General features: G+C 43.9%; 1 long non-coding RNA gene and 1 pseudogene across 2 annotated transcripts; both read left to right on the forward strand.

Moving 5' to 3' along the window:
• Positions 1-307: 307 nt before the first annotated feature.
• Positions 308-5,149, forward strand: LOC140507289 (forkhead box protein M1 pseudogene; annotated as a pseudogene).
• Positions 5,150-6,389: 1,240 nt separating this feature from the next.
• LOC140508239 (uncharacterized) lies at positions 6,390-20,681 on the forward strand. 2 transcript variants are annotated; one of them, XR_011968354.1, is made up of 3 exons: positions 6,390-10,079; positions 18,346-18,448; positions 18,846-20,681. It is a non-coding gene; the product is annotated as an uncharacterized lncRNA (long non-coding RNA). The 2 variants fall into 2 exon arrangements; XR_011968355.1 differs by having other exon boundaries at positions 18,346-20,681.
• Positions 20,682-21,146: the final 465 nt, after the last annotated feature.

Genomic DNA, 21,146 nt, shown 5'->3' on the forward strand with positions numbered 1-21,146 from the left:
TTCAAATCTGGCCTCAAACACTTACTAGCAAAGTTCCCAAAGCAAGCCACTTAACCTCTGCTTGCCTCAGTTTCCTCAAATGTAAACTAGGGATAGTAATATCATCTAACTCACAGGCTTGTTAGGAGGATGAAATTAAATAACTTTTTTTGGCACATTGCGGGCCCATGGTACGTATACGTAAATGTTTATATTTCCTTCCTTTCCCACCATTTCTGGTGGAATTGTTGGGATTTAAGAAGGAAAACCAAGAACCCTTTTGTTACTCCAGGCATTTGAGAATAAGACCAGGAGCTGTGAGGCACAAATGGATGCTTGTCAACCAGAAGAACCTTCCAAAGACCGGACTCAACCTGAAGGGGAAGAGGCTGCTTTGGGAGGTAAGGGCTTTCCTGCATGGCCCAACTCCAAGGAAAAGCTGCCCGAGCATTTTGAGAGACAAAATTCATGTTCAAGGAGATTCTCTGAGATTAATCTGAGATTCTCAACATTGGTTTGATCTTTGACCTCAGTTTCCCTAAAACTAGTAAGGGACAACTTCAGGGGCAACAAAGGAAACTTCTCATTTTCTATCGCACATGGCAAAGGCCTTTAATGGGAAAATCAGGCAGGAAGAGGATTGTCCCAGATGTAAGAGATCTGCATTTTGGCCTTTCCAATCACTGATAAATTCTCCAAATCCTGAATACTAGGAAGGGAATGAAGGAAGTTTTTTTGATGGTAGATTCATAGATCTAGAGGAAGTGTCCTTACCTAGGGAGAGCAGGTTCTGGGCATTCTCCAGCATGACCTCCTTGTACAGTTGTTCCTGAGGATGGTCCAAAAGGCCCCACTCCTCTGGGGTGAAGTCCACAGCCACATCCTAGAATGTCACCAGCTCCTAAACCATCAAAAGTTATAGGATTAGAGCTGAAAGAGACTCCAGAATTCATCTAGTCTGACCCTCATCAATTTACTTGAGGAAAGTGAAGCACAGAGAAGAGATTTGCCCAAAGGTCACACCCTTAATGAGAGTCAGAGCCAATGCTTAGAACCACAGTCATGAAAAGTCCAATGAAACATGGAGAACTGCTTTTTATATTTGCAGCTGGAATAAAGTTGAGAAATGGGCTACTAAGAATTGTTTCTCCCTATGGAAACGGAGAAGTTATTTGATCTGTCAGAGATACATGGAGATCTCTGGAGGAGAAAGAGAGAAGGTAAAGTGAAAATTCTCCCTCATCAGAACAGGCATAAATGATATAACATAAAGAAAATTCCACCAATTTCAAACAGAAGAACAGAGTGAAAGTTCCTTATCCCTCTCTTTCTCCCTCCCGGCCTAAGATACCCCCTACCGGACCCTGTCTCAGCACCTGAAGCTGAGGATAACAGGAGGCTTGGCCCCAGGAGACCTGCCCTGGGGCAGTGGTAGAGGCAGCAGTCCAGTGTCCCCCACCTCTCTTCAAACATTGATTCTCAAGAGACAGAAACTGCCTCTTCCTATCCATGATACCCCCAGGTGAAAGAGCAAAGGAGGAGCCTGAAGGGACTGCTGCCCAACAGAGTCTAGCCAAATGCAGCCTTCCAAGGAGGTGACAGAACCTGGTCTTCCAAACGTTCCAACAGGTAGCAAGATCATCTCCCACCTCACTGTGCTGAATACCCAAGTGGGGGCAGTTTCCACCAACACAGATATCCAGATCACCATTGCAGCCCTCAGTGCCAAAGGGGAAGACAGTGGTAGCAGCAGGACCATCCAGCCTCCTGGATCCCAAGCCCCAAACCAAAGACATTAAGTGACCAAGAGGACAGAAGTGGCAGCTGAGAGCATGGCACCAAAACCTGCAACTAGAGATGTGACCCTCCCCAGACCACTAGGGGCCCATGGCAGTTCAGAATCAGAGCTGAAAGGGAAGCAGATGAGAGCCTGGCCAATATTCAGCGTTCAGAAAGATGAGTTCTCATGGACTGCATTCCTGCAGGATCAAGCAAGAGATAGAGGAGGAGAATTCACATCAAATGCAAAGTCAAGTCAGGTTGAAAGAAGCCCCAGCTGCATTGACCTCCTGGCAGGATCCTGGCAGAAAACCATCTTGTTCCTATACGGGATGATGCAGTTGGCCATCAACAGCACTAAACAGAAACTCATGATGTAGGGCACCCACACCTGGATGGAGGATGATGTTCCCCACTTTCAGCAAATGGCCAAACTGGGCTGGAAGCCCCTGGAGCCGAGGTGTCCACCATTGTCTGAGCACTGGGAATCACAACACAAAAGGCCCATCCCTGACCTCCACAGCAACCTGGGCCTCAAAGCTGAACTCCCCTTGACTGCACGACAGAAGATGAAGCTGCTACTCCCAAGGGTCAACTCATAAGTAGTACCAATTCAGTGCCCAGTGGGTCAATCCCGGGTGCTGCAGCCTCTGGTGAAGGTGCCATTCACCCTGGCTGCCTCTCTCATGAATTCAGATCTTGTCCTTCAGGTCAAGTGAGTGCCCATTGCCCCAGACCTGATGAGTGACTATCTCCCTCTTTCACTTACAGACCATGGAAAGAGGAACAAGCTGTTCCTAGAGAAGGGCTATCTCCTTTGTTTCCGGCTCAGTCTGTCAAAAAAGAACATCTCCAGCCCATGGAAGAATTCTCCCAGTTCACAAGACCCATCAAAGTGGCCCTCACCCTTTCCAGTGGTGAGGGAGGAAGTACCACTCCCTTAGCAGGATGCTTTCCTTCTCTCTGCCTCCACACCCAAGAAGACCTTCACAGGGCTCCAGTCCCCATTATGGGTGTCTCTGACATGCTTATTAGTGGAGTAGCAGAAGGAAATTAGACCTAAGGTCTTCTGCTTCTTGATGGAGGAATGGTGAATGAGACAGTTTGGCTACAATCAAGAGGACTTGAGGGGCACTGGTGGGACATAAAGCTGGGAGGGCAGGTTGCTGCCCTATCATGGACAATGAGTCCTCAGGGGGACAAAGTGCCCAGTAAGTCACTGGGGCCACACGCTGTGAGCTGGTCCCCCAGCTCAGCAGGCAAGCCTTCAGCACAATTAGCTGGAATCGTAATAGGGACAGCTCATACAGTGGAGAGAGCTAGGGGAGTGGACACAGCGTCTCTTGGTCTGCCTTTGTCTCCCTTCCTGCTCACAACTTTCTTACCTAAAGATCTTCACTCTTTTTAAACTGCTCTCCTCACTTCCCTCCTCTTTGCCTTGAGGCCCAGCCTCTGAATGCTGGCTCCTAACTTTCATTCCCCTCTCCCATCCAGAAGTGAGCGCAGGGTGCCATTTAGTCTCTCGGGGTGGGGGGAGTCAGGAAACATTTCCTATTTATCATATTCACTGTCAGCTCCCTGACCAGTCATGTAGTTAATGAACAAGCTCTTGCTGCCTGCCCAGCTGTGTAGGTAAGGATCCCTGGGCTGCACATTGGCTTAGAAAACCACATATGAACATTATTTATACTTTATTGCATCTTTATTTTGTAAAATAGTTCCCAATTCCATTTTAATGTGCTGTATTTGACACCAGGTCTAGATGATTAAGTTCCAAGGCTCAGTTCATCCAAAGGAGAAAGAGGAAGTCTAGAATTCCTGACTTTTTTCATCTTCCTCATTTTTCCCCCTTTTTCTTTTGGTTACTCTTTGTTGAGGCAAAGTTTCTTCTTGTATTTCCTGGGCCAGGACAATAGTCCAAACAAATCTGGAAAATTAGGAAATGGTGGCAGGTCTTTTAGAGGACCCCTGGGTCTTTGGGGGTGGGATGCAATGGGACCAGGGATTCTGGTTTCCCCATAACAAGGATTAGTTTTCCCTAAAAGGCCACAAAGCTGTCTCTAGGATTCATTGATCTTTGTCTCCCTTGAAGTGGCTTCCTGGTGACCTGAGGGCTCCTAAAGTCCCTTCCACAGGGAGTTGTGGCTCCTTTCACATGGTGGCCCCTTTGGAATCGCCATGCCCTGTGCTGTTGACCAGACAAGTTTCCACCTGGATAGGAGAGGAGTCCTATCCACTGATTTAAACCCCACTAAGGACCAAAGCCTGAACTAATCATCCAGACATGCTGTGCTCTCTGAGTGAACTAAAACCCCACTTTCCTGTGTCAGCAATTAGAGGACCAGATGAGGCTGAGCAAGTGCATTCTTCCTGCTTGTAAGCACTGAAGGACAGGAAGTCTGGGGACAGGACCCTGGATTGAATAGTGCAACTTTTATCTTGGTATCCTATGGACATATGCTCTACAGGGGAAACACAGATGTGCTGGGATTGTAATTTCAAGGGACACTTGGTCGATTTTCCTGTCTTATTGTATTGACAACCTATTCTACTAAGAAATTTCCTTTCTCATGCTATAGGTAAAAATATATGGAGCCTATACTTTTTGAGTGACACAGACATCCTGAGTTGGGATTGTTCTAAAACATATAAAAGCCTTCTCATCCTTTTATCAGTCAGTCAGAATTAAAGCTCTGACTCCATCTATACGTTCCCTAGCTTAAGGAAATGAACAACATGAATTTATAGATCCCCTTGCCTGTTGGTCTCTTTTAACCAAACTTATAGATGGACGCCAGAAAAGTGTCACTGTGTCCTTGGGGCATCTCCCTGCTGTGTTAGGGCAAAGTCAACCTTTCTTTAATGTTGAGTGATTTGTGAGGGTTTCATTCCATCCCAACATTGAACCTGAATCAGCTAGCTGTTGTTAAGCACACCCCTACCAGAAAGAGGGGACCAGATCCTGAATAGTTGGGGAAGCATAAGGATGCCAGGAAAGTGCAGGGAATCACTGAAAAGGAGGAAAAGATCAAAGCCAGGCCTTTTGTCTTATTTCTTTCCCTGATGACCTCTTTATCCTATTATCTCCTCCCTTTGTCCTTGCTCAGAGTGGTCCTAGTGAACTGGGCTCCTGACAGACTGAGCAACCCAACACCAACAAAGCTGTGGCCTTGAATCTGGCTTAGTCACTGATTCCCAGCCTGCAGCCCACAGGAACCAGTGGTAGCTTTGATTTTTTGGTAATGTTCAAGTATCTTATTTTGAACTTGTGAAATAAAACAAACTTTTACACAAAATAGTTGAATGAAAAAAGATACTTGGACATGAAAGTGCAAGTCTATTATGTACAAATTGCTATTCCTAGTACATATTTAATAAAGTTACCATATAATTGTTTCCCTTTTTTCTTCCCCTCCCCCACCCTAGAGATAGATACCATTAGACACAAATGTGTGTGTGTGTGTGTGTGTGTGTGTGTGTGTGAGTGTGTGTGTGTGTAAGATCATTCTATACATACTTCTATTTATCAGGTCTTTCTCTGGATGCAGATAGCTTCTTCCTTGATCAGTACCTTGGAGTTAACTTAGGTATTTATAATAGTCAGAAAGACTTAGTCATTCAGAGTTGTTCTTCAAACAACATTGTTGTTGGTGTATACAACGGTTCTGCTCAGTTCCCTCTTCATTATTGCCTGCAGGTCTTTGCATGTTTCCATTATTTCTTATAGCACAGTAGGATTTCATAATAATCATATATCACAACTTGTTCAGCCATTCCCCCATGGATGGGCATCCCCATGACTTCCAGTTCTTGGCCACCACAAAGAGAGTTGCTACAAATATTTGAGAACATGGAGGGTCTTTTCCTTTTCCACAACCATCTTTGGAAAAAGTCCTGGTATTTCTGGGTCATAACTTATCGATGAATTGATTGGTTAGTAGTTATTGTCTCTCATACATATATATGCACACATAGGTATCAGTGTATATACATACACACACACTCATATATAAGAAAGTGCCTAAGGGCACCTAACATACAGGTGTGTTTTCCTCATCATTCTGTTACTAGGAAACAAGTCTAGTTCTCAACATTGTTAGAGCCTACAGGATTCTTACTTATCAGTTAAATGCTGAGACAGCTTATCTGAAAACATTTGGACAGTATGGTGCCCAGTGACTTGGTTAACTTGGCCACAAATTAATGCACCCTCCTTTACCTAATGATATGTTCCCTGACCACTTCTATTGCTGTTTCATCTACCACCTAGATCAGGAAATCTTAACTTGTTTGTGTGCTAGTTGGCGAAGCTACTCTGAATGCTACTCTGGTTGTTGAAAATTTAAGTCAAAGGAATGATTACATTTCCATTAGGATTGAGTCAAAATAAAGACGTATTTTTTCCCATCCAAGTTCCCAGACCCCCTGACAATTCTCATCAAATTCCTCAGGGGTCAGTGCACCTCAGGTCAAGAACCCTAGACACAGATAAACAAATATAACTTCGACTTTGAGGCTGAAATCCCCTTCTCCCTGGGAAGCCTTCCCTCAGTGATCCCAGACTAGCTTTTCTGAACGCCCATGACTGACCTCGCCTGGACAAGGATGGGGAGGGGAAAAGCCCGCAATTCAGGCCCTGGCGTACAAGGAGTCCCTGGGGGTCGGGAGCCCGGGGTTGAGGCTGCAGGGAAGGAAGAGAAGGGCCACGGGGGGCCTTGAGTGCCGAGCACACTCGGGGGCAGCCAGATGGTACCTGTTCTCTCCAGCGTGTCCTTCCCCACCTCCAGGTGCTTCTTCACATGGAGGTCTCCGTGTCCAGGGCCAAGTAGTCCGGCCCGGCATAGGAGTATCGGTCAAACCCACGCTTGACGATGAGCTGGGGGAACACCTCGCAGCCACACCTGTCCTGGATCGTGTGAACCTCTGCCCCGTCGCCGCCCTGGAGCAGCGCAGTCATATTTTCGCTGATTCTACAACCGGGACGGCCCCAAAGCGACTCCTTCAGCTCCTCCGTCCCCAGTAGGAGCCGCAGGTGACCGTGGGACGGCTCGGACCTGGCTTCCCCCACTGAGGTCCATGCCCCCACGTCACGGACCGCCCGAGCTCTGGTAGCTGCACAGGGTCTGCAGGTTCACTTGGTAAGCCTGGGCCTTCGCCCTGGAGGTCGGGGTGTTCAGTTCCCAGTAGCCTGGTTCCACCTTTCCCACGTGCACCATCCACTGCGCCCACAGTTCCATCTTTTCATTCCCGCTGTCGCTGTCCAAGCGCACGAAGTGCTGATCGTCCACGCAGCGCATGGAGGGGAACCGCGACTCCTCGAGCTCGGACCTGGCAGTGGCGGTGTCGAAATACCTCAGGGAGTGAGAGACTGAGACCTGGGGACCCGGCCCGGGATCAGGGCAGTGACCGCATAGACCCGACCCCCACGGCCACTAGTCTGCCACCAAACCCAGTGCGTGATCCATGACCCCATCACACCCGCTTTCAGGAGATGCCTCCCTACGATCAGCATCCCAGCCCCTCGGCCCCCAAGGCTGCTAGCACGCTGCGCGGGGATGTAGTGATTCTCGAGATTATAGCGCTTTGAGATCAGCAAAACGCTTTCATTAACAACCCAGGCAGGTCCTAGGTGCCCCTTCGTCTAAACCTTGCCCCCTCTCCCGGCCCTCACCTCTAGTCCGCGGCCAGGGTCTCTCTCACTCCGCACCCTCAGGCCCCCACCTTGTGTCCTCACCTGCCACCACCCTCTTCCCTCCCCCACAGTCCCCCCCGATCTTACGATCCTCCGTGAAGCTCTTAAACAAAGCTGCTGCTGGTTCTCCGTCCTCGCTCTTGGATGTGGGGGCTCTCGGACAGCTCTGCCCCTTCTTAAGGCCCCAGGACTGTCGCTCCCATTCTCCCTCCTGACATCTCGGCCTCAATGCCCCACCTCACCCTCCCAAACTAAGAGACTGACACACCAAGCCCCCTGCCCCTTCCTGCCAAGCCAGCTGAGGGGTGGCCGGCTTCTGGTCCCGGGGCACACACGCACATTCAAGGCTCCATTCTTTCAGCACCACCTTGAGAAGCTGGTTCCCTGGGCCCCCCCTCCCCCCACAGGCTGGGGCGGAGGAGCTTTCTGTCGCAAAGGCGGCCGCTTCAAACTATTCTCTCCTTCCCTGCCCATGTCTCCAGCAGGGCCAAGGGCCTCCACATAGGAGAGAGAGCACACAGCCTTTACTGATCTGCAGGTGGAGAAGCACAAGAACCCTGGGGCTGGTTTGCCCTGGGTTTGCACAGGGAGGCATCCCTAACTTCGCAGAGGCTGTGACAGCCAATAGCGAATAGAAGGCCAACATCGTCATTGGTAACTGGGCAGAATCAGCACGCCCAAGTTTGAAATCTGATTCTATGAAGGCCCTTGTCTCTCTCCCTCCCGTCATCATCCTGGGAGCGAACGGCTCTTGTACTCGAAGCTTGCACTGGAGAAAAAGAAGGTCTCAGCCCTCAGCCCTCCCCCGCTGACCTTCCAGCCCCCAGCCTTCCTCAGTGTGACCCTTTCCTCTCCTTAGAAGTTAGGAAAAAACTGTCCCCACCCAAAGTTGCGGGAGTCCCAGGACTGAAGAAATCTGCAGACTGGTTTGTGGAGGGGTGCATTGCCACCTCAGCTTTAATGACCTCCATCCCAGCTGGGACTCGGGCAAGCCTGCTAACCTCCCCAGGCCGTGAAGATAAGCAAGCAAGGGACCCAAGAAGACAGAGGAAATCAGAGTCCAGTAAATGAAATTGGGAGTCAGAGACAAGAGTTGTCTCACTGAAAAAGGGGCAGTGACGTGCCCCAGTGGATGGGCCTGGAGTCAGCAAGACCTGAGTTCCAATCCAGGCCTCAGACATTTACTAGCTGGGTAAGAGTGGGCAAGTCATTGAACCCTGTTTGCCTCAGTTTCCTCATCTGAAAAATGAGCTGGAGAAGGCAATGGCAAACCACCCCAGTATTTCTGCCAAGAAAACCCCAAATGGCATCACAAAGAGTCAGACACAGTAGTGACAAAACTAAAGAGCTTAATTATTGAGATGGGGAGGAGTATTGTTTCAGCATAAGGTTGGTTCTGAACTGCGCGAAATATGAAGGTGTGAATTCCTAGTGACATTTTTTTTTTTTTTGGAAACAAAGAACCTGGGCACATTTGGTAAGATTTTTCCTCTTTCTTGTCTCATTCCCCACGTAGTAAACCATGAAACTTCATATTTTATGAACAGCATAAAGTTGCCCCTGGAAAGGATCTTGGAGATAATTTCCTTCATTTTACAGATTGGGAAACTGAAGACCAGTGACTTTGAGAGATTTTCCCAAGGTCATTAAGATGAGAGGTACCCCTCCGTCCTCTCAGTGCAGATTCATTCCTCTTTCCCCAAGCCCAGGCTGAGCTGGAGACAGTCCTGAATGAGCCTCCTCTGGGAAGGACACCTGAACCCTTCACAGCATGCTGGAGTCAACACTATAGGGAGAGGCAAGGAAAGAGCTGGATAATTCCATTCCTTATCATTTCCTGGTACCAGGCCCTTCAGAACAAGTCCTCTCCCATCTTTCTTCTTTTGATCCCAATGGAGCTTAAAAAAATTTCTCCTTGAAACTCCAATTCTTGTCCTTTTCCATTGTGAGCCCTTCTCCATAGTATGGCTGTCTGGTGTGCCTCTAGGGAATATATAAACAAGTCCTGAGATTTTTCCATCCTTTCAATGACATCTCCCATTTAAAAGACTAGAATGCAGTCTCCTCAACACTTCTCTCCCCAGCTGCTAACACTGTCCTCCCTCAGAACGTTCTCTGTTCTCTCCCCGCCCCCCAACAGACTCCTCTGAGCAGTAGTTCTGTAAGACTCTACCTTGATCAGGCCCCATCTGGAGAATTATGTTCAGTCTGGGCCACTACATTTTATAAAAGGTGTGAAGAGTGTGTGCAGAGGTATGTGTCCAGAAGACAAGGACCTGAATGGTGAGAGGACCAGAGAACTTGCTATGGAGGACTGGGGGAAGAATTGAGGGTATTTCCCTAGGAAAAGAGAAGATACTGAGGGGAGAACATGGTTGTCTTCAGGTGTGTGAAGGATTGTTTGGAAAGAGACTCAGATGAGTCCAAGAGGGCACAGCTGGGACCTGAGTGAAGATTTCAGAGAGGTTGATTTCTCTTGAGGATTAGGTCTGTCTAGACCTGCAAAGGGACTCCCCTGAAAGTCATGACTTCCCCTACCTTGGAAGTCCATAGGCAGACACTCAATGACCACGTGGTGAAGATGCAGACAGGACTGTTGTTCAGCTGGGAGCTGGCGAAGATACCTAAGGTACCTGGAAGCTCTTAGTCTCTGCTTCTGAGTTATCAGCTCCAGCCATTAGCATATATACCTGCACTGAAGGGATGCATGGAGCCATTGTAGGCATTGTACACCCAGGGCCCTAGAGATGATGCTGCTGAAAAGAGAGTATTAAGAAGCAGAGTCCAGTAAGTGCTGAGAGATAGAGGGAAGGGTACAGAGATAGAGAGGAGAGAGAGAAAGACAGAGACAGAGGGAGGAGAGAAAGAGGACACAGACACAGAGACAGATCCAGAGAGGCACACACACACACAAAGAGGGAGAGAGAAAAAGAGAGAGGGAGAGGAGGGAAGGACAGAGAGACACAGAGGCAGGGTGAGGGACAGAAAGAGAGAGAGACAGATGAAAGAGATATATGTAGATGGGAAGAAAAACAGAGGGAGAGGGAAAGATATGAGAGGGAGGGAGAGAGGAGAGAGAGAGCCAAAGCCTTCTGACAGGTAGTGCAATATCTGGAAAACAAATGCCTAAGGAAGGAAGCCTGGAATATTAATTGCTTGGCATTAAAGTAAAGGAGGGCAGGGCAAGAGTCAAAGAGGAACCTGAAAGAGGCATCTTCTCTGACAACTTCCAGCAGCTGAGGATTAGCAGGAGAGGCTGCTCTCTGGCTCCACCTACAGGGTTTAGGGGAGTGAAGGATCAAGTTAAAGTGTTAAGAATTCTAGGCTGTCCAGAAAGGAAAATGACCCATGTGGAGGAGCTGCAGGGAAACGGGACCTTTGGGGGAGGCTGGGAATTGGCCCAGTCCTTCTGGAAAGCAGTTTGGGAATGTGCCTCCAAAATGATCTCATTATGCATGATACCCTTTTATCCAAAAGCGCCATGTCTAGGTCTCCACCCCAAAGAATGCAAAGAAAGAAGAGAAGGTTTAACAGATATATATGTGTGTGTGTGTGTGTGTGTGTGTGTGTGTGTGTGTGTGTGTGTGTGTGTGTGTGTGTGTGTGTGTGTGAATCTGTTATCTCTGTCTGTCTCTCTCCGTCTACAGCGCATTTAGAGAGAGAGAGGGAGAGAGATCTCTCCCTCTCCTCTCCTCTCTCTTTTTCTATACACACACATTTTAATTATAATACTTTTTGGAATGACAAAGAACTGGAAACTAAAGCAGCATGCGCTCATTTCAGACTGGCTGCACATGTTTTGGAGTGAATGATGATGAAGGAGATGGTTTCAGACAAACCAGGGAAGCCTTTTATGAATCAATGCAGAGCAAAATAAACAAAACCAGCAGAACAACTTGTACCAGGACAGCCAAATAAATATTTGAAAACCTCCCGAATGCTGAGAATCACAGTGACCAACCCTGATTCCAGAGGACCAGGCTGGAGCATGCTGCCCACTTCAGAGGATGGACTAAATTTTCAGAATGAGACATATCTTTGGACATCTCCAACAGGGGAAGTTTGTTTGCTTGACTTGTGTCTATTTATTCATAGGGCTTTAGTTTCTTTTTTATTGGGGGAGGGGGATGAGAGAGTGTAGGTAGGAGGAAGAAAAAACAAATTTTTGATAAGTGATAATTTTGATAATCTTTTTAATTCAAAAGATAATTGAAATATAATTCAATTTTTAAAAGACAAAGTCTATGACTAATTAAGAAAGGGGTTACAAGGACTGGTGCACCATGACCTTGTGAGGTACAAGAATCTCAGAACGAAAAGAGAGAGACTGTGGGAGCTTAAGTGGCTGACAAGGATATATGGGCAGAGCTTTCTGAGGAAAAGAGACATAGAGAACTCAAGAGTACTGAAGACCTTCTCCACCTTGAGAGGGAGAAACACGCGAGGTTTTCCTAAGCCCAGCAGCCCAGAGCAGAAATAATCAATGAAATAAGAAAGATGGCTACCTTGCCAGGGCACCCCTACTCCTTGCTCTCCACCCTGGGCCAGCAGTGAACATTTCACTCACTCCTCTCCATGTGAGGGCCAAATGATACCTGGTGGACTTTTGCTTTACCTGGGAAGCTCTCCAGGCTTTCCCAGTGGAAGGTGGTTGACTGTGGTCCTTCCTTCTCAAAGAGGATCAAAATGACATCACCATGATAAAGTCAAGTTTCAATGTGTCCAGCTGTGGCTGATCAGACCCATACAAGCTCAGAATGCTCTACCACAGGTTGGACAAAAATAGTCCCTGTGAACACTGGGGGTGGATATCCTAAATTTGCACATCCTGACATTCCTTTGAACTGTTTGAATTCTGCTTTGCTCATACAGCACAGCACCCATTCTGATGTGGGCTTGCCATGCTGAGTGATCCTGGTGCAATATCTCCCATGTCACACAATCAATTCCAAAGTTCTTGAGAGAGACCTTCAGAGTGTCCTTGTATCAATTCTTCTGACCACCATGTGAATGCTTATCCTGTCTGAATTGTCCATAAAAGTCTTTTTGACCAGCATATGTTTTGCATTTGAACAAGGTGTCCAGCTCATCGAAGTGCTGTGAAGCAGAGTTTGGATGCTTGGTTGTTTATTTTGAATAAGGACCTCAGTGTCCTAAGGAAATAAAAAGGGACAGGGATAATATAAGTGAAAGGGGGACTTATAAAAGGGAGGTTATAATAGGGAAGTCAGTGTTCAGAAGTAAAATACCTATGAGGAGGGAAAATAGGTGGTTAAAGAGAGAGGGGGGAATAAACAAACACAAATTGGCTGGAGAGAAATATACAGTTAGTATAATATACATCATACCTATAAATGTGAGTGGTATGAACTTTACTCATAAAATGGAAGTGGATAGCAGAATGAATTAAAAACCAGAATCCCTTAATATGCTGTTGACAAGAAACAGAAATGTAGCAGAGCGATGCACACAGGATAAAGGTAAGGGCCTGGAGCAGAACTGATTATACTTCATTTGAAGCAAAGAAAGCAGGAGTAGCAATCATCTCAGAAAAAGCAAAAGCAAAAATAGGTCTAATTTAAAGAGATAAAGAAGTTAACCATATCTTGTTGAACGGTATCACTGACAATGAAATCATATTAATACTAAACATAAATGCACCAAATAGTATGGCATCTAAATTTTTGAAGAAATTGAATGAGTTTTAGGAGGTAATATAGGAGGTAATGGATAATAAAACTGTACTAGTGAGGGACCTTAAGTTTCCACTCTCAGAACTAGATAAATCCAACCAATAAATAAAGAAGAAAGAAGTTAAGGAGGTGAATAAAATCCTGGAAAAGTTAGATATAGTAGATCTCTGGAGAAAATTGAATGGGAGTAGAAGGGAATGAACACTTTAATCAGCAGTAAATGACACCTACACAAAAAAATGACTAGGTATTATGTTATAAAAACCTCACAACCAAATACAGAAAAATGGAAATAGCAAATGCATCCTTTTCAGACCATAATGTAATAAAAATTACATTCTGTAATGGACAATGGAAAGAGATATTAGGAATTACTTTTATATTAAATAATCTAATCCTAAAAATAAGTGGGTCAAAGAACAAATCATAGAAACAATTGATAATTTCATTCAAGAAAATGAAAACAATTAATCAACATAGTAAAATTTATGGGATGTAGCCAAAGTGGTAATTTAGGGGAATATTTATATCTGTAATTGCTTGTATACATAAAATAGAGAAAAATCAGATTAATGAATTAGGCATGCAGCTAAAAAAACCCAGAAAAAGAACAAATTATATATCCCCAAATAAGCACCAACTGAGAAATCCTGAAAATCAAAGGTGAGATTAGTGAAATTGAAAGGAAGAAAACCATTGAACTAATAAATGAAGCAAGAAGCTGGTTTTATGAAAAAGAAACTAATAAAATAAATAAATCATTGCTTAATTTGAGTTTTAAAAGGAACAAAGAAAACCAAATTACCAGTATCAAAAATGAAAGGGGTGAAATTGCCACCAATGAATAGGAAATGAAGACAATTGTTATGAGCTATTTTGCCCAATTATATGTCAATAATTTTAACAATCTAAATGAAATGAATGAATTCTACAAAACAATAAATTACCCAGATTAGCAAAAGAAGAAATAAAAGAAATAACTCAGTCTTAGAAAGAGGAATTAAACAAACCTTCAATGAACTTCCTAAGGAAAACTCTCCAGGACCAGATGAATTAATAAGTGAATTCTACTAAACATTTAAAGAACAGTTAATTCCAATACTATATATACTATTTGGAAAAATAGGCTAAGAAGGAGTCCTACCAGATTTCTCTTACAACATGAATATGGTGCTGATGCGCAAACCAGGAAGAGCCAAAACAGAGGAAGAAAACTGTTGACCAATCTCTCTAATGAATATTGTTGCAAAATTTTTATTTTTTCTTTTTAAAAACTTTTCATTTAGTATTTTATTTTTCCCCAGTTACATATAAAAACAGTTTTTAGCATTCACTTTAAAAATTTTGAGTTCTAAATTCTCTTCCTTCCATCATCCCTCCCCACCCCCACTTCTCATTGAGAAAGCAAGCAATTCTATATAGGTCATACATGAGTAGTCATGCAAAATATTTCCATAATAATAATGTTTAGAAGAAAACATAGACCAAAAACCCCTTCCTCAGGAAAAATAAAGTTTAAAAAAGTATGCTTCAATCTGTATTCAGACATCATCAGTTCTTTCTCTAGGGATGGATAGCATTTTTTCATCCTAAGTCCTTCAGAGCTGTCTTGGATCGTTGCATTACTTTATTTTGTACACAATATATTGCAAATTGCACCAGCTTATGCAAGTCTCTCCAGGCTTTTCCAAGAGCATCCCACTCATCATTTCCCATAGCACAAAAGTATTCCATCACAATTGTATTCCACAACCTGTTTAGCCATTCCCCAATTGGTGGGCATCCCCTCAATTTCCAATTCTTTGACACATGAAAAGATCTGCTATAAATATTTTGTACATATAGATCTCTTTCCTTTTTTTGTCTTTTAATCTCTTTTGGGAAACAGATCTAGTGGTGGTATTGTTAGGTCAAAGGGTTTGCATGGTTTTATAGACCTTTATGCATAGTTCTGAATTGCTTTACAGAATGGTTGAATCATATCATAATTCCACAATGGGATCAATACCCCATTTTCCCCCACAAACACCATTTGTCATTTACCTCTTCTGTCCTATTAGTCAGTCTAGTCGGTATGAGGTAGTACCCCTGAATTGTTTTCATTTTCATTTCTCCAAACAATAGTGAGTTAAAACATGTTTTTCGTATGGCTGTAGATAGTTACTTCCTTTGAAAACTGTTCATGTATTTTGGTCATTTATCAATGGGGAATGACTCTTATTGTTATAAATTTGACTCAGTTCTCTATATGTTTGAGAAATGAGGCCTTTATCAGAGTAACTTGCTTCAAAATTTTTTTCTCAGTTACTATCACTTAATTTATTTCTCTCCATCCTATTCCCCGACTTGTTTATTAGGTCCCTTGTGATTTTCTTTTCCTGTTTACCTTTTTATGTTTCTCTTGAGTCTGGTATTAGAAAATCAGTTTTTCTATTCAGCACTGGTCTTTTCATGAAGAATGTTTGAAAGTCCTCTATTTCATTAAATATCCATTTTTCCCCCCTGAAGGATTATACTCAATTTTTCTGGGCATGTGATTCTTGGTTGTAATCCTAGCTCCTTTGTCCTCTGGAATATCATATTTTAAACTCTCCAATCTTTTCATGTACCAGTGCTACATCTTGTGTTATCCTGATTGTGTTTCCATAATACTTAAATTGTTTCCTATTTATTTATTTGTTTTCAGTGTTCTACAATCACTGCCATCTAACTTAGATTTTTTTCCCTCCCTCCCGCTCTTTCCCCCATACCTCCCCCCTCCTTCCCCGAGATGGCATATAATTTTATGTAGGTTCAATACATACATTCCTATTAAATACATTTTCACCATAGTCAAGTTGTATAGAAGAATTAAAATGAATGGAAGAAATCATATAATAAACCAAGGCATAATACTAAAGAAAATGATCTGCTACATTCTGTGATCGAATTCCATAGTTTTTTTTCTGAATGTGGAAGGCATTTTGCCTGAAAAGACCATCGGGAATTTTTAAAGTCTTTGCATTGCAATGAAGTTCTAAGTTTACCAGAAAAAATCCTCACACACTGGTTGTTGCTGTGTACAAAGTTCTCCTGGTTCTGCTCCTTTCACTCAGCATCAGATCATATAAGTCCAGGTCTCTCAGAAGTCTTCCTGTTCATCATTTCTTATAGCACAATATTATTCCATTACCTCCATATAACATAATTTATTCAGTCATTCTACAATTGATGGGCATTCCCTTGATTTCCAGTTTTTGGGCACCACAAAGAGTGCTACTAGAAATATTTTTGTACATGTGGGACCTTTTCCCATTTTTATGATCTCTTGGGGATACAGTCCTAGAAGTGGTATTGCTGGGTCAAAGGGTATGCACATTTTTGTAGCCCTTTGGCCATAGTTCCAAATTGCTCTCCAGGATGCTTGAATCAGCTCACAGCTCCACTAACAAGGAATTAGTGTCCCAACTCTCCCACATCTTCTCCGACATTTATCATCTTTCTGTTGTGTCATGTTAGCCAATCTGATAGGTGTGATGTGGTATCTCAGAGTTGTTTTGATTTGCATCTCTCTAATCAATAGTGATTTAGACCATTTTTTACTATGACTATAGATATCTTTAATTTCTTCCTCTGAAAACTGTCTGTTCATATCCTTTGACCACTTATCAATTGGGGAATGACTTTTGTTCTTGTACATTTGACTCAGTTCTCTATATGTTTTAGAAATGAGGTCTTTATCTCAGAAACTAGTTGCAAAAATTCTTTCCCAGTTTTCTTTTTCCCTTTGAATTGTTTCTTTCTGGCTACTTGCAACGTTTTTTCCTTGACCTGGGAACTCTGGCATTTGGTTATAATCTTCCTAGGAGTTTTCATTTGGGGATCTCTTTCAGGATGTGATTGGTTGATTCTTTCCATTTCTGTTTTTCCCTCTGGTACTAGAATATCAGGGTGGTTTTTCTTGACAATTTCTCGAAAAATTAAGTCCAGGCTCTTTTTTTGATTATGGCTTTCAGGTAGTCCAATAATTTTAAAATTATCTCTCCTAGATCTATTTAACAAGTCAGTTATTTTTCCAATGAGATATTTAACATTGTCTTCTCTTTTCTTCCATTCTTTTGGTTCTGTTTTATAATTTCTTGATTTCTCATAAAGTCATTAGCTTCCATTTGCTCCATTCTAATTTTTAAGGAATTACTTTCTTCAGGGAGCCTTTGGACCTCCTTTTCCATATTTCCAATTCTATTTTTTGAGGAGATTTGCTTTAGTGAATTTTTGTGTATCTTTTTCTATTTGCCTGATGCTGCTTTTTGAAGCATCCTTCTCCTCATGGGTTTTCCAGACCTCTTTAACCATTTGACCTAGTTTGCTTTTTACAGTGTTGTTTTCTTCAGTATTTTTTTGCATCTCCTTAACCAAACTGTTAACTTGTTTTTCATGGTTTCCTTCATTCACTCTCATTTCTCTTCCTAATGTTTTCTCTACTTCTCTTACTTGATTTTCAAAATCCTTTTTGAGCTCCTCTATGGCCTGAGACCAATTCATACTTTTCTTGGAGGCTTTGGATTTAGGAGCTTTGACTTTGTTATTTTCCTCTGAGTGTGTGTTTTGGCCTCCCTTGTCATCATTGTAAGGTTTTATAGTCAGAAATTTTCCATTATTTCCTCATTTTCACAGCCTATTACTTGACTTTTAACTCTTTGATTAAGTAGGACTCGTCTTTCAGGGTGGAGGATGCATTGTCCCAAGCTTCATGGACAGCTGTTTTCAGAAATACTTCTAGGGACCTGTAAGGTTTAAGGTCTTCCAAGGTGGTCTGACCTAAGGAGAGATATTTACTCCTCTCCTGGCCTGTGCTCTGGCCTGTGAGTGACCACAAGCACTCTTTTCTGCCCTGGGACTGTGAGGAGGGTCCCTTTTGTACTTTGCCCACAAGTTCTGCTGGGACTCCTGTCCCTGAGACTTTGAGCACAGGTATGCATGTGGTGTGTATGTGGGGCAGGGGCATGTGAACAATCAAAGGAAAAGTGAATTCCTACCTGGATGGGGCTGGGCATATAAATGCAGAAATCAATTCCTCTATCCTGCTACCTGCCTGCCTATTTCCTTCCATCCTCCACAGGCCAGTTCTCTGACTCACTAGAAAGTTTTCATTGAATGAGTGAATGAATAGTGGTTCAAGTATGTCCTAATTGAATGGCTACTTTTCTGCTTTATGCTTAGCACCCCATACAGGACCCCAAAACAAAAAGACAGCCTCTTGCCTGCACTGCAAGGACCTGAGACCCTTGACACAGGAGTGCAGAGGTGAACCACCATTCTTCAGGTCTGTCCTGGACCCTGTGGTGAGAGGTATGGGGGAGACATTCAGAGGGGGAAGGGAGTGAAAGTAGGGACAGAAATGAGAGCCCAGAAGGTGTAAGGGAAAGTCTCTGAGATTGGGGGTCATGGTGAGGGCCCCTCCTGGGACTGCAATTTTTCTTCTCCCAGCCTCTCCATCATGTCAGGAGTCCAGAAGGGATCCCTTGTTTTGGAGGTAGCTGGCTTGACTCAGTATATTCAGGGTACAAGTCATAAGGACTAAAAACACCTACTGACAACAGTCTGACCTGCAGCTGAAAACCAAACTCCCCCCCGCCCCTCCACTATTCTTGAGCCACACAGAGTTCCACTCTCCACTTCTGTGGACTCCTTACCTCTCGACCCCTCCCAATCCATGACAGGTGTCAATGTGTTCTGAGAGAGTCTGAGGCCTGATCAGGAGCAAGACCTTCCCTCTCTTAGCCTGATATGCTAAGGAACAGGAGACCCCTGGACATCCCCCTCCATACCTCGGAAGCTATGCCCACACCTTGTAAACCAGCCTTGGCATCCCAGAGTCCTCTGCTCCAGAGCCTGCCCAGCTAAGTGAAGTCAGCTCCTCCTTAGGCACCATAACTGTCCTGTTGGGTGACAGTGCCATGGGGGTTCAGGGGAGAAGATGGGATCAGCTGCTCTGTGGTCCTCTAACACTCCACCCCTTGGCTTTGGGGCACTGGCCCCCAGATTGGAATCATTTCATTGGGAGCTGTTACAGAACAAAGATGAGCAACACCACAGCCCGCCACCCCTCGCCATTGCAGTGGACAGTTTGTTGGTGTGTTGGAATAGGAAACACCTTCCTGAGAAACGCAACCCAAGGCCACCTCACTTGCCAGCCCATCCCACCAATGGGCCCTTGCTCTGGCTGGGATGGACACTGAGACTTTGCTTCCACTGCACCTACCCTGTCCTCTTGCAGACTCCCCTGAGGCCACCGCTGAGATCTGTCTTAGATAGCAGCAGGACTGAAACCTGGAAAGTACAGGGCTGGTGGGTGTGGTGGGAGCCTCCCACGTGCCTTTCATGGCTGTGGATGGGCTTCTGGGGGGTGGTGGGTGGGGGAGAGAGATCAGTTTTTTCCTTCCTTCTCCTTTAGAGAACTCCTTTTCAACAAAGTCATCTACCCCCTCAAACAGTGTCAGTGCTAATTCCTTCGAGTATCTTCCAGCTCTGCTACTTTTCCCTGCAGAGGCTGACCGTCTTCATGAAGAAGAAATACTCGTACATTGTATTAATTTGTAGAGCATTTTGATTATTTTTCGTTCCATTTTGAGTTCCAAGTTGTCTTCCTCCCTCCCAAAAACCCACTAGAGACCAATATTTTATATAGACATATACACGCGTATATGTATGTATGTATGTATGTATTGTCAACCATATACCAAAAGTTTGGTCCAAAGAATGAAACAAAATCAGGCTGTATGTGTGCTATAACATGCTTATTTATTGTCATTAAGTCAGAGAATCATGCATGATGGAGTCAGTAAAGAATTCTAAGCTCAGAGATAAACAAACTAAAGGAGAACCTTTATACACTTAGAATCCCATGGGTCAATCATAATATGAGAAAGGAATTTCTTAATAGGATAGGTGGTAAACACAATAAGATTAAAGAATGTCAAGGTGTCAATTGAAATTATTGATCCAGGATGTCAGGGTTTCTTTTATCATTGACATGACATAATATAACATAACAATAGTACCATTATTTAAGATAGCGAAGTTCAAGGTGCCTTGTCCTTTGCACTCACCAAAAGAAGAATGCTCCTGGTCAGCTTCATCTGGCCCTGTAGTTGCTGACACAGGAAGGGGCATTTTGGGTTCACTCACAGAACAAAGCAAAGCATGTCTGTTATGCCAGAGCATGCAAAGCATGATGGTAGGTTAAGCTAAGAGTGGGCCAAAAATGTCTCTCCTGTTTGTCCAGTTCAGGTTTTAGGTATTTCTCAGGTGATGGGGGGAAGGGGCTCAAAAATGGTTCACTGGTGAGGCACAGATGTTTTGAAAAAGTAATACTTAGGAAATTATAAAAAGTTCTCTGTAAAAAGTATGGTTGTCTCAGAAAATGAATAATCACCTTTATCTTTTACAAGTCCCACCCACCATTTTTATTTTAGTAAAAACTTCCCACTTTCTAATGAATAACTCATTATTAAAAACCTTTGCTGCTATTCTTAAAAATAAAGCAATGTAAGGTAGATTCAGTGATTAGTATTATGCTTTTTCTCAAAATCTCCTTCCCTATAAACACTCCTGAATCACCAGTTTTAGCTATTTTCCACAAATATTCCTCTCAATTGGTTCACACAGATTGGAAGATTTTAGGTTCTATACTATTGGTTTATTACAATATCTAGGTAAATTCTTCTTTTCCGCAAAGCAAAACAAAAGGGTTATGCATATAAAGCTCTGCCTTAAAGGATATGCACCAGCCCAAACTGACTCAAAGCCCTGTAACCCTGACCAGCGTACTAAGCTCCCAAGTCATATTAGATCATCTGTTGAGAGCAGGAAGCTGCCTTAAGTGTCATCTGGTCCAGGGTTTTAAGGTAGCTTTTGAGACTTCCCTGTTCAGGATAAGTCTATCAGAAGAGGTGATACAAGGACACTTTCAAGGTCTCTCTCAGGAACTTTGGATTTGATTGTGTGACATGGCAGACTCT

This window comes from Notamacropus eugenii, chromosome 5, assembly GCF_028372415.1.
Source record: "Notamacropus eugenii isolate mMacEug1 chromosome 5, mMacEug1.pri_v2, whole genome shotgun sequence".
In the NCBI taxonomy this organism is placed as follows: Eukaryota; Metazoa; Chordata; class Mammalia; order Diprotodontia; family Macropodidae; genus Notamacropus; species Notamacropus eugenii.